This window comes from Pan troglodytes, chromosome 5, assembly GCF_028858775.2.
Source record: "Pan troglodytes isolate AG18354 chromosome 5, NHGRI_mPanTro3-v2.0_pri, whole genome shotgun sequence".
NCBI lineage: Eukaryota > Metazoa > Chordata > Mammalia > Primates > Hominidae > Pan > Pan troglodytes.
In genome coordinates, this window is record NC_072403.2 from 34,764,090 (window position 1) to 34,776,368 (window position 12,279).

The 12,279-nt window shown below is 43.6% G+C and overlaps 2 non-coding genes across 2 annotated transcripts; both read right to left on the reverse strand.

Moving 5' to 3' along the window:
* Positions 1–3,694: 3,694 nt before the first annotated feature.
* TRNAA-UGC (transfer RNA alanine (anticodon UGC)) lies at positions 3,695–3,766 on the reverse strand. Its single transcript has one exon. It is a non-coding gene; the product is annotated as a tRNA-Ala (tRNA).
* Positions 3,767–9,782: 6,016 nt separating this feature from the next.
* On the reverse strand, positions 9,783–9,855 carry TRNAF-GAA (transfer RNA phenylalanine (anticodon GAA)). The gene has a single exon. It is a non-coding gene; the product is annotated as a tRNA-Phe (tRNA).
* Positions 9,856–12,279: the final 2,424 nt, after the last annotated feature.

Below are 12,279 nucleotides of genomic sequence, written 5' to 3' on the forward strand. Positions count from 1 at the left end.
TGGTGAAGTCCCGTCTCTACTAAAAATACAAAAACTGGCCTGGCATGGTGGCTCATGCCTCTAATCCCAACTACTTGGGAAGCAGAGGTAGGAGAATCGCTTGAACGCGGGAGGCGGAGGTTGCAGTGAGCCGAGATCGCACCACTGCACTCCAGCCTGGACGACAGGGCAAGACCTGTCTCAATAAATAAATAAATAATAAAGTACATGAGAAAAATAATAGTGTGTGTGTGTGTTTAGCCGTAAAGAGAGAGGAGAATCATTGTGGCAAAATATCGGGAATTGGTAAATATGAGTAACTTGTGTGTGGCAGTTCTTTGTATCATTTTTGCAACTTTTCTGTAGGTTTGAAATAATTTCAAACTAAAAAGGTTTTTCTAAATTCTCCCTTCTCAAATTTCTTTTCCCTCTTCCTTCAAGGGCTGTACTCTTCTATCAAGAGTAACGTAGATGGATACTAAAACAGAAGGGTCAGTACCGTCTCGGGGGATTTAGGTGCAGGTGAGGAGGTGAGAAAGTGGAATTCCCAGCTCTTAGAAACGAAGACCCAGGAGCGTGGGTCGCTGCCCGTCCTTACCCAGCCAGCGCCTGGGCCAGCACCATGGTCGCGAAACCCAGCATGGATTTCGTCTTGGGGACGCTATGGCTCCAGTTCTGACACTCAAGAAAAGATGGATGGAGAGGAGAACGAGGACCACCTGCGAAAAGAGTTCGAGAGGGAAGCAGGGACGCGGTGGGGTGCGCACCTGCGGCGGCGGCGGCAAAGGCGGAGGAGAAGCGAAGTGGGCGAGCGCCCGAGGCTGCCAGAGGATCTGGGTGGGCCGGAAGGCGGAGTGCAGCCCGGAAGCCCATCTCCGCTGCTTTTCCTCGCTGTCCGCGATAAGCGAGAGGGCTCATTCCCTGTTGGAGAAGTGAGCTGAAAACACTTTCCCCGCAAGATCTCCCTCGTTTTGCTCAAGGCAGTCGCGGCGTTGAGAACGCCTCGCAGCTCCTTTACTGGCTGGGGCACTGGAGAGCACGGGTACCCTTGAGTTCTGTTACAGGCGGGTGGTATTAGTGGCTTCCAAGGAAACGACAGAGAAGCCGCCTATTTCCAATCCCTACTGTTAGCGAGGGGGAGAGTGTTTAACCGGGAAGAGAGACCCTCCCGCTGAAGCATAGGGTCCTTTGTTATAGATAGGAAGAGTGTTCTTTGCTTTTGTTTTTGTTATAGCTTGTCAAGCTTGGAATACAAGGCATGAAAAACAAGAAAGGTAAGGCAGTCCCAGTATATTTTAAACTTAAGAGGGTTTTCAGAAGGAGTACTACCTTGTTTTTATGGAATTCAGGGTGTCCAGATTTCAACCTACCTAGCAGAGTGAAGCTCTATGAGTCTAATATCTTGGCTTTCTTCCACATCAGCAAGCCTCTGAAATTCGGGTTTCTTTCTGGACAATATCACCTACACTTTTGCAGTCGGCTCCTATATTGCCTGCATCCAACTCGTGGAAGCAAGAACAGTAGGAAAAGCCAAGGTTACCACATAAAAGAAGATCCTTACATGAGACAAGTGTAAATAAAGCAGCAGCTGAGGTGTGTGTAGAGGAAGAGACAAACGTGAAAATGTAGAAAGTGGATACAGAATTTTTTCCAAGGAGGAAGAGGAATGGTCTGCTCACAACAAGGAACTCTCTACTTACTGCTGCAAAGATACTTTTATTACATTTCATGCATATGCTGGATTTTAACAACCAGAACATTGGTAGAATTGGTGGGGGCTGGAGAGACAGCAGTCACTCCCAACCCTGAGGATGAGTCCTCACCCTGAGGGTGGAGAGAAAATGATTACTCTCTGCCACAGGGCTTAGAATCGTCCAAGCCTGGGTTTCAAATTGCAAGGCCCAAATAGCTTGAGAGAGCTCCAGGTATTTCAGCTCAAAAGAGTCTCCTGGTTCAAGAGAATTCCTGTGAGTTCCTCCACAGGAAAATCAGTCTGTTGTGTGTGACCTGAAAGGTTGCATAAATATTCAAAGGGTCAAAGAAATGGTAAATTCAACCCCATCCCTGACATAAGACGAATACAAACCTCACTGGCTTTCCTAGGTTTGTGTTTTTGATTGAGAATAGGCAGGGAACCCCAGGACCAACTCTTCCTCCTCAGCAGGTGCCTGACCCTGGGACTTCCTGAAACTTCTAGAGCAGTGCTTCACAAACTTTAGCATCAGAGTCACTTGAAGGCTTATTCAAACACAGGAGGCTGAGCCCCATCCATACTCAGCAGTTCTGATTCAATAGACCTAAGGTTGGGCCTGAAATTTATTATTCTGATTGCAGCACCCTAATCCTCCACCCCTTGCTCTCCTATGTAGTGTCCACTGTGGCTAACATGCCACTGTTTGCCTGGAGAGAACCAATGGATACCAGGAAATTAAAGAAGAAAAAGTATGAAACAAAAAGAAAATACATGGCATGTGTGTATTACCTTCCTCCAAAAAATGTGTCTCAAAACAAACATATGATTGGTCTGGAGGCACACACACAGCCAGTCCTCAGCTAAGCAGGTTTCATCAGACAGTATCCCTCCTGGATGCTGGTTATAGATATTCTCACCGGACAAAAGAATCAAGTAAGGTCATGTCAGCCTCATAGAGTGTATCTATCATGCCAGCCTGATAGGCTGGTGGACTAGGAACAAACATCATACTCTCTTGCCTCTCAAAGACACTTTAATTCAACAGGAAATATGTACAGAGAGAACAGCAGTTTTGAAACCATACACCATTGGAAACCATAAAAGGTTTCATGAGTGCATAGGATTTCTTGGGAGTTCCCTCTCTAAAAAAAGCGATGTAATCAGGTGGATCGAGAAAGAACATGAAATGTTTGTTTGTTTTTTCCCAAGGCAGGAAGTGCCCAACACACCTGCGATCTACTTATCTTTTAGTCTGCATGTATTTTGCATTGTGACAGAAAACCTTTTCCTAGTTTTTCATATGGGGCCTCTGTTTGCTCTTACCAGAAGTTCCCAGGCAATATTTTATTGTAAAGAGGAAAATGGAGTGACTGAGGAAATACAGGAATACAAATCAGTCTTATGGAATATCAGTAGGGAATGTTGATCCGTATTGGTTTCTGCTTCTCGCACGTTGAAGGCCTCTAATTCCCCGACAGTCTTCGTGTGGTTGTCCAGCGCCCTGCCACTCCCATCTCAAGCGACTGGAGAGCCACAGCCCTTGTCTCAGTACTGGATCACACTGGTAGCTGTGTTCTCCGCGCAGGTAGACAGGGAGAGACTGGTGGAGAAATCAGTGAACAGAGGCTTTCGCTCTGTTCTTTGGCCCAGAAAACAAAAATAACTTAAAAAAAATAGATGCCTTCAGGGCGCTTTTCTCCCTTCTCCTTTGTCTTTGCGTCTCATTAATCATAGTACAAAATGGGAGTGAACGCGAGCCGCCTGTGAATGTGCACGCTTTTGTTTGGGTTCAAGAGACCGTGTTGCGATCCCGTTCTTCTTTCCCCCTCATTTCTTGTTTGTCTCCCTTCTGCTGTGGCAATCGCTTTTGGTGATATCGAGGTTCACAGCATAACCAGTGGAGATAGTTCAAGGCTGAACATTGGGCTACACTTTTACTGTCTATATGTGCAGAAATAGGATAGAAAAACGTGAGGAGGCAGAAGTCTGTCGCTTGAAAACTACCAGAGCAAAACCGTCGCTTGGAGGTGTCGGGGATCGAACCCGAGGCCTCATACATGCAAAGCATGCGCTCTACCACTGAGCTACACCCCCTTACTATAAGGCCTCTTTGTAATAATTTTCAGGAGGTAACTTTCATTTCCTGAGACTCCGTGAGCATGCTGGTAGTAGTGGTCAGTATTATGGAGTGCGGAGAGCTGTTCTGAGCGGGAGATACTTGGTACTAATGGGGGATACAGATTCTATAGAATACTGTGTAGGACTTGAAACGAAAAACGAAAGATTAGAAAAGTGTCAGATAATAACCACAAGAAGTTTCCATTGTGGCCTCAAGACGTTGAGTTCTTAGGGTCTCCTTCTATTTTGCTTGGCAAGAATCAAGTTCTGGTTTTCGTTTCTTTTAATTTCTCCCAGATACGACACAAAGCCATTGAAATTCAGCCTTTTCCTGCCTAAAACGCTTCATAATTGTTGTTTGCTCAATCGGAATATTAAAAATAAGATTTGATGGAGGAAAGCCACAATCAGAAGAAAACCTGACAGCGATGCACTTAGCATTTTTTCATAAGGGTCCTTAGCTGGCGTGGTGTCTTACGCCTGTACTCCCAGCTACTCTAGAGGCTGAGGCACGAGGATCGCTTGAGCTCGGGAGTTAGTTGTTGTAGGGAGCTATGACTGTGCCACTGTCCTCCAGCCTGGGCAACAGAGAGAGAAGGGAAGGGGAGGGGAGGGAAAGGGGGAGAAGAGGGGAGACGAGGGGAGAAGAGGGGAGGTGATGGGAAGGGATTCATAAGGCGTGAATGAAAAACAGCTATGGGGATGGAGAGAAGGGTTGAATTATGAGAATAAGACCGAAGATAAATACAAACAGGGTTGAAGAATGCTTTAGAAAAACAAACACAAGCAGGTGCAGAAAAGGGGAGAGGTTTTAACAGCTCTTTTAGGAATGAGAGATAGATTGGAAGATGGAGAAGATGAGTTAGTTTGGCTCATACTCAATTTAAAGTATCTGTGGGGCACACTTGTGAGGATGTTACTCAGAGAATTCAGGCAATTAACTCTGTCTCTAGCCTGGGATTTGTAAGCATTAATAGTAGTAGACACATTACATGGAGGATGGATAAAGACTAAAAAGTGTACTTTGAGATATGGAAATTACAAACCTATTCGTGATATTTGTAGTGAACAAACAAGTTTGTTCCTAAAAAGTTCTTGAATCTTGGGACTTATCGTGTGTCCTTTGAATTACATAAGAAGATGAGAAGAAAACCTATTTCTCAGCACCAAATTTCTAGTGACTATTAACTCTTTCTCATTCTGGTTTGCCTATATAAGAGCCTTTGCCAATGTTAATAAAGTAACATTGATGCCTTTCAAAATTGCCAAATTGCAAGTTGTATGTCAGACTTGGCTTTTCAGTTGGCTGATGGGATTTCTAGAATAAAAATAGGAAACACTGAGTGATAGATTTCACTGAAGGAGAAACTAGAGAATTGTTATAGACAAAATTGATGTGTATTCATGTGTGTTTGCCTGCCTGACTGTGTCTGCGTGTGTGCATGTAAATGATGGGAAGGATTATCTTGGCTCTTCGATGCTGTAAAAGCAATATTAGGACAGTTTGCAGAAACTCTCCTTCATCTTTATGTTGTGTTACACCCAGAGAAATTTGGCTGTCTACTGGATTCTTGGGAATTCATAATAAGAAGGTTGCATCATAAAAATGGGAGAATTTTAAATAATTAAATATCTGTAGCTATCTTCAGACTATCTACCAGCAACACGATTGAAACATGTTTTTTGTGTGAAATCTGTAGGATGAGCTCATTTAACATAGCATTCTTCTGAGAAATTAAACATTTAATTTTGAAGACAGAACACCCTGTCATACACACTCAATTTCGAAAACCTAAAAATATGTAAAGTATATGTTTAAATCTGCACTGTCCAATATGGTTACCATTAGCCACACTGGGTATTGAGTACTGAAAATTGCCTAGTCTAAGTTAAGATGTGTTGAAAGTGAGAAATATATACCAGATTTCAAAGATGTAATTTTTTTTTTCATGGAGTCTCGCTCTGTCACCTAACCTGGAGTGCAGTGGTGCAATCTTGGCTCACAGCAACCTCCACCTGTCAGGTTCAATCCATTCTCCTGCCTCAGCCTCCTGAGTAACTGGGACTACAGGCGCGCGCCACCATGCCCGGCAGTTTTTCTTTTTCTTTCTTTTTTTTTTTTAGTAGAGACAGGGTTTCACCATGCTGGCCAGGCTGGTCCCAAACTCCTGACCTTGTCATCTGCCCTCCTCGGCCTCCCAAAGTGCTGGGATTACAGGCATGGGCCGCCGCCCCTGGCCAGATGTAATATCATTTTTTAAACATAAAATGTCTCACTGATAATTTTAAGATTGATTACTTGTTAAAATAATATTTTGGACATGCAAGGTGATTTACATATATTAGTAAAACTGGACATAAAAGATGGAAACAATAGACACTGGGGACTACTAGAGGGGGAGGCGAGAAGGGGAAAGGCTTGAAAAGCTAACTATTGGATACTATGTTCACCACCCAGGTGATGGGATTAATCTCACCCCAACCCCAGCATCATGCACTATACCCATGTAACAAACCTGGACATGTACCCCCTGAATCTAAAATAAAAGTTGAAATTATTATTAGTAGTATTATTATTTTGAGACAGAGTCTTGCTCTGTCTCTCAGGCTAGAGTGCAGTGGCACTATCTGGGCTCACTGCAAACTCCTCCTCCAGGTTTCAAGTGATTCTCCTATCTCAGACTCCCAAGTAGCTGAAATTACAGGCATGCACCACCACACCCAGCTAATTTTTGTATTTTTATTAGAGACAGGGTTTCACCATATTGGTCAGGTTGGTCTTGAACCCCTGACCTCAGGTGATCCGCCCACCTCGGCCTCCCAAAGGGCTGGGATTACAGGTATGACCCACCTTGCCTGTCTAAAAGTTGAAATTGTTAAAAAATTATATAAAATAAGTATTGCCTGTTTATTTTTTAAATGTGACTACTAGAAAATTTAAAACTACAGAAGTGGCTCTCATTTAAGATTTGTATTAACTTTTTTAAAAATTCTTTTTATCCCAGAAGCTAAAGCAGAAGACTTGTAGTATCTTTTGATTGGACAGCATTGTCTAGAGACGATGTTATCTATTTAGTTGCTGTTCTGGGAGAATCCCAGAGCCAAAGGACATGGAGCATGGTCTGCCAGTAATTAGGTTTCATGCCGCGAGTGGACTTGACTAAATGCATTTCTATGCATGATCTCCTTAGACGTTTGCAACATCCCATTTTACATAATCATTATTAGCCTCATTTTTAAGGTATTGAATGAGAGACGAATCATGCTTAGAATTACCCTAGGCGTTTCATTTCAACAAAATGTAAAGGAATCACTACTGTGCTAGACAAGAAAACATTCAATGCTGCCATTTGTCTAATCAAATGTTTCCTTTTTTTTTTTTTTCTTTGTTTAAGACAGAGTCTTGCTCTTGTTGCCTAGGGTGGAGTGCAATGTTGCGATCTCGGCTCACTGCAACCTCCGCTTCCCGGGTTCAAGGGATTCTCCTGCCTCAGCCTCTCGAGTAGCTGGGATCACAGGCATCCACCACCACACCCAGCTAATTTATTATTATTATTATTATTATTATTATTATTATTTTGTATTTTTAGTAGTGACAGGGTATCACCATGTTGGCCAGGCAGGTCTTAAACTTCTGATCTCAGGTGATCTACCCGCCTCGGCCTCCCAAAGTGCTGAGATTACAGACGTGAGCCACCACGCCCAGCCTATCAAATATTTCTTAATGAAATAAAACACAGGCTTCTGAGTTGAGAAAGCCTCAGTGACTTAAAGGGTAAAGTATCTGATTCCTAGTTCCTGTACAGTCAATGTCCCCACCCTGAGGTTGGTCTCTCATTTGGTATCAATTTTCCTTTCACAATTTGATGCAGTTCTGATGTTGGAGTACTGTAGTTTATTGTCTCCTCACACAGTATGCAGGTGTTAGGGGAAAATAACACTGAAAATGAAACACCAATTTGAAAGAAGAAAAGATATTAAAAATGACCAAAAAAAATCAGACAAAAAAAAAACAGGACAAAAAAGGCCCATTATCCCAACACAAAATTTCAAGAGAGGAGTTGAAGTAAAAAAAAGGAAAATGGGGCACATCCACCTGAGTCTTGACAGAATAATTAATTTAGAAATACTTATTTTTGACCGGACGCAGTGGCTCACATCTATAATCCCAGCACTTTGGGAGGCCGAGGCAGGTGGATCATGAGGTCAGGAGTTGGAGACCAGGCTGGCCAACATGGTGAAATCCCGTCTTTACTAAAAATACAAAAATTAGTCAGGCATGGTGGTGGACACCTGTAATCCCAGCTGCTTGGGAGGCTGCAGCAGGAGAATTGCTTGTGCCGGGGAGGCGGAGGTTGCAGTGAGCTGAGATCGTTCCACTGCACTCTAGCATGGGTAACATAGCAAGATTCTGTCTCAAAAAAAAAAAAAAAGAAAGAAAGAAAAGAAAAGAAAAGAAAAAAGAAAGAAAGACTTGTTTTTGTTCTTTCCTGGATACCAATGAGGAAATAACTTAAGATTTGGAAATTCTAGACAAGGTTTCCAGGCTAAAGAAATGTCCTGTCAGTAAGAAACTTAAAAATATTCCTGTAATTAGGCCTGGTGCGGTGGTTCCCACCTGTAATCCCAGCACGCTGGGAGGCAGAAGCGGGCAGGTTGCTTGAGCCCAGGATTTCAAGAACAGCTGGGGGAACATGGTGAAACCCAGTTTCTACAAAAAAAAGTACAAAAGAGAGAGAGAGAAAGCCAGGCTTGTTGTTGCATTTCTGTAGTCTCAGCTACCCAGGAGGCTGACATGGGAGGATCGCTTGAGTCCAGGGAGGCTGAGGCTGCAGTGAGCTGTGATCATACCACTGCACTCCAGCATGGGTGACAGAGTGAGACCCTGCCTCAAAAAAACAAAACAGGGCCGGGCGCGGTGGTTCACACTGTAATCCCAGCACTTTGGGAGGCCGAGGTGGGTGGATCACGAGGTCAGTAGATCGAGACCATCCCGGTTAACATGGTGAAACCCCGTCTCTACTAAAAATACAAAAAATTAGCTGGGCGTGGTGGCGGGCGCCTGTAGTCCCAGCTACTCGGGAGCCTGAGGCAGGAGAATGGCGTGGACCCGGGAGGCGGCGCTTGCAGTGAGCCGAGATCGTGCCACTGCACTACAGCCTGGGCGACAGAACGAGACTCCGTCTCAAAAAAAAAGAAAGTTATTTTCCCAGCAGTTTAACTGCAGAGCTATGGAGTTGACTCAAGATACAAACCGAGGTGTTTCTTTTTTTTTTTTTTTTTTTTGAGACGGAGTCTCGCTCTGTCACCCAGGCTGGATTGCAGTGGTGCGATCTCAGCTCACTGCAAGCTCCGCCTCCCGGGTTCACGCCATTCTCCTGCCTCAGCCTCCTGAGTAGCTGAGACTACAGGCGCCCGCCACCGCGCCCGACTAATTTTTTTGTATTTTTAGTAGAGACGGGGGTTTCACCGTGGTCTCGATCTCCTGACCTCGTGATCCACCCGCTTCGGCCTCCCAAAGTGCTGGGATTACAGGCCTGAGCCACTGCGCCCGGCCAAACCGAGGTTTTTGGAATTGCAAAATGTTTCTTGAATATACCACTACCACATATATACACTCATACAGCATAATAGTTCTTCTACAGGTTTCTTCATAGTTCTTGTGATTTAAAACACCCCTGCCCAACACACATAAATAACATCAAATCAGAAATGAATTGTAATTGCCACAGTCTATAGCATATTGGAATTTCTTAGGTTTTAAAATTAGTAACTTTCTAGATTTAAGATTTTAAATAATTTACATACCGTCAGTTAACACTTCATGGAAGACTTCAGTGGAGAGAGTGATACAAATAGACATACATATATATATACATTACCTTTATGCAATTTTCAAAAAGCAAAAAATGGGAGTTATATATAGACCTCTGGGATTGGTGTGCAAGTGTTGTATAAAGGAAAGACAATTATGCAACAACCAAAAGGTATCTGCCAAAACCCGGGATTGAACCAGGGACCTTTAGATCTTCAGTCTAACGCTCTCCCAACTGAGCTATTTCGGCTACTCTGGAGCTGTCCTGTTGGTCATTTCTTCAAAATATAAAAACTGCAATTTGTAAGGTCAGTGTATCTTCCAACGCCTAATTCGGTTGTCTTCAATATCACCCGTCATTCACTTACCTCCCCCCAATCCAAAAATATAAATTCTGCTGTAATTTATGTGTGAAAATAGGATCCAATTTTCCCCGGCAAAAGACGGGAAAGAAAAGACGAGACGGCCGGGCACGGTGGCTCACGCCTGTAATCTCAGCATTTTGCGAGGCCGTGGAGGGTGGATCACTTGAGGTCAGGAGTTCAAGACCAGCCCGGCCAACATGGTGAAACCCCTTCTTTACAAGAAATATAAAAATTAGCCAGGAGAGGTGGCGCACGCCTGTAGTTCCAGCTACTTCGGAGGCTGAGGCAGGAGAATCGCTTGAACCAGGGAATTCGAGGTTGCAGTGAGCCGAGATCGCGCCACTGCACTCCAGCCTGGGCGACAGCGAGACTCTGTCTCAAAAAAAAAAAAAGGCGAGGAATAGGTCAAATCAGGAAGATGCTCCCATGCTTGGTCACCTTGGAAACACCGCTCAGAAAACTAAAGGAAACTATCTAAAACTAAAATGAAATTATCTAGACTTTTCCTTTTCTCTCCTTTTGGCTCTTTTTTGTTTTGTTTTCTGTCTTGCTCTTCAATGACATGGCAAAAAGGAACAGAAGATTATTGAACACGTTAACCTGGTAGTAGGTTTATAGCTTCCGACTGAAGAAATCCTGAGCGAGCCAATTCTTTTTCTCTGTTTCCTTCCTTTTACTGATCTAGTGCTAACACATCCACCTTAGGTGGTACAGAGAGCCAGGGGTGGAAAAGGCAAGCATATGTTTATTTTAGTGTGACCACGCAATATATATATATATATATATATATATATATATATATACACACACATAAATATGAAATATATATAAATTAAAAATGTAAATATATTATGTTGATGTAGATATTATATATAATATAAAATATACATGTATCTCTCTCTATATATATATATATAGAGAGAGAGAGAGAGAAGATTCCAGCGAGTGAGAGAGAGAGAGAGAGAGACAGGGTCCCACTCTGCCAGCCTGGAGTGCAGTGGCAATCTCCTCTCATTGCAACTTTCGCCTCCCGGCTCAATCCGTTCTCCCACCTCAGCCTAGAAATTCTTATATCACTTCAAAAGTGTGAAAACATTGGACTCCTCTTGTTAAATAACTTAGAAACAATTTCAGAGTTTACCAAATTTCAGAAACAATCCTCTCTGGAATGAGGAAATAGCTACAGCCAACAACGACTTGCAAATTGAATTTTAATAAAACCGTCCCTATGTCTGGACAGTTTTCAAACTCAGTCTCCTATTCCGAGAGAGTCCAGGCTTTCTGTTTTTAGCCAAAATTTGTTGGGAGGGTCAATTAAAATATTTTTTGAATAATTTCCTCAAAAATTTTAGATTCTCTTACAGGCTTTTTTCTTTTTTTCTCTCCCTCTTGTAAGGCCCGAACCTCCCCAGACAGGAAACAACATTCCTCCAGGTTTATCCCCGCCGCCTGACGTCTCTCCCCATCTGGACGCAGCCTCAGCCTATGCTGCAGAAAACGTTTGAAGTTGAGCATATAGAGAAGGAAAAAAAAAAAAAAAAAAAAGGAAAGTGATGTGGAAATTAAAACAGTGGCTACATATAAATCTCAGCACAGTGCTTAAAATGTGTGTAAATGGTTCTAGGAGTGCACTGCACTATTGTGAAAAGTTCATTCAGAAGTAAACGGGAGGGAAGGTGGAGAGGAGCCGAGGGCCAGCTGGCGGAGTGAGGGAAGAGGCGGGGTGCGGTGAAGTGGAGAAAGAAACATAAAAAGGGAGAGGGGTAGAGGACAAGGAAAAGCATCCTCAAGATTATTAGGATTTGGATGGACGGGATGTTAGAGTGAGTCTAAGCACTCACCTCTCCGTCGCTTCTTCTGGATATGAGGGAAGAGAGGTAGGGAGGTAGGCTAGACCAGGAAAGGGACCTGGTTCGTTTCGTCCAGACTGCCACGGCTGCGAGAGCGCCTCGCCGCTCTTTCCATCGCTCGACAGACAGGCTAGGCTCTTTGGAGGAGCACGTGATGTTGCGTTTTATGTTTGCGGGTTCGGGAACCGCTGATACTGATAGCTTCTGAGGGAGCTGCAGGGATTTCCCGATTTCCTGAGTGTCTGTGTTGAGAGTTAAAAGCGGAATCTGCCGACAGCTTCGAGACTGAGCAGGACAGTGGAAACGTCTAATTTTATTAGGCTTGAAATGCAAAAGATGAGAAAGAAAGTTCCCGTTTGTTTGCTCCACATGTTTCCTTTAGAATGAAGCCGATTGAAAGTCAACTTCACCCTGAAGAAATTCCTCCTGGCATTTGCAATGAGCTTCTTTACTCCTCAA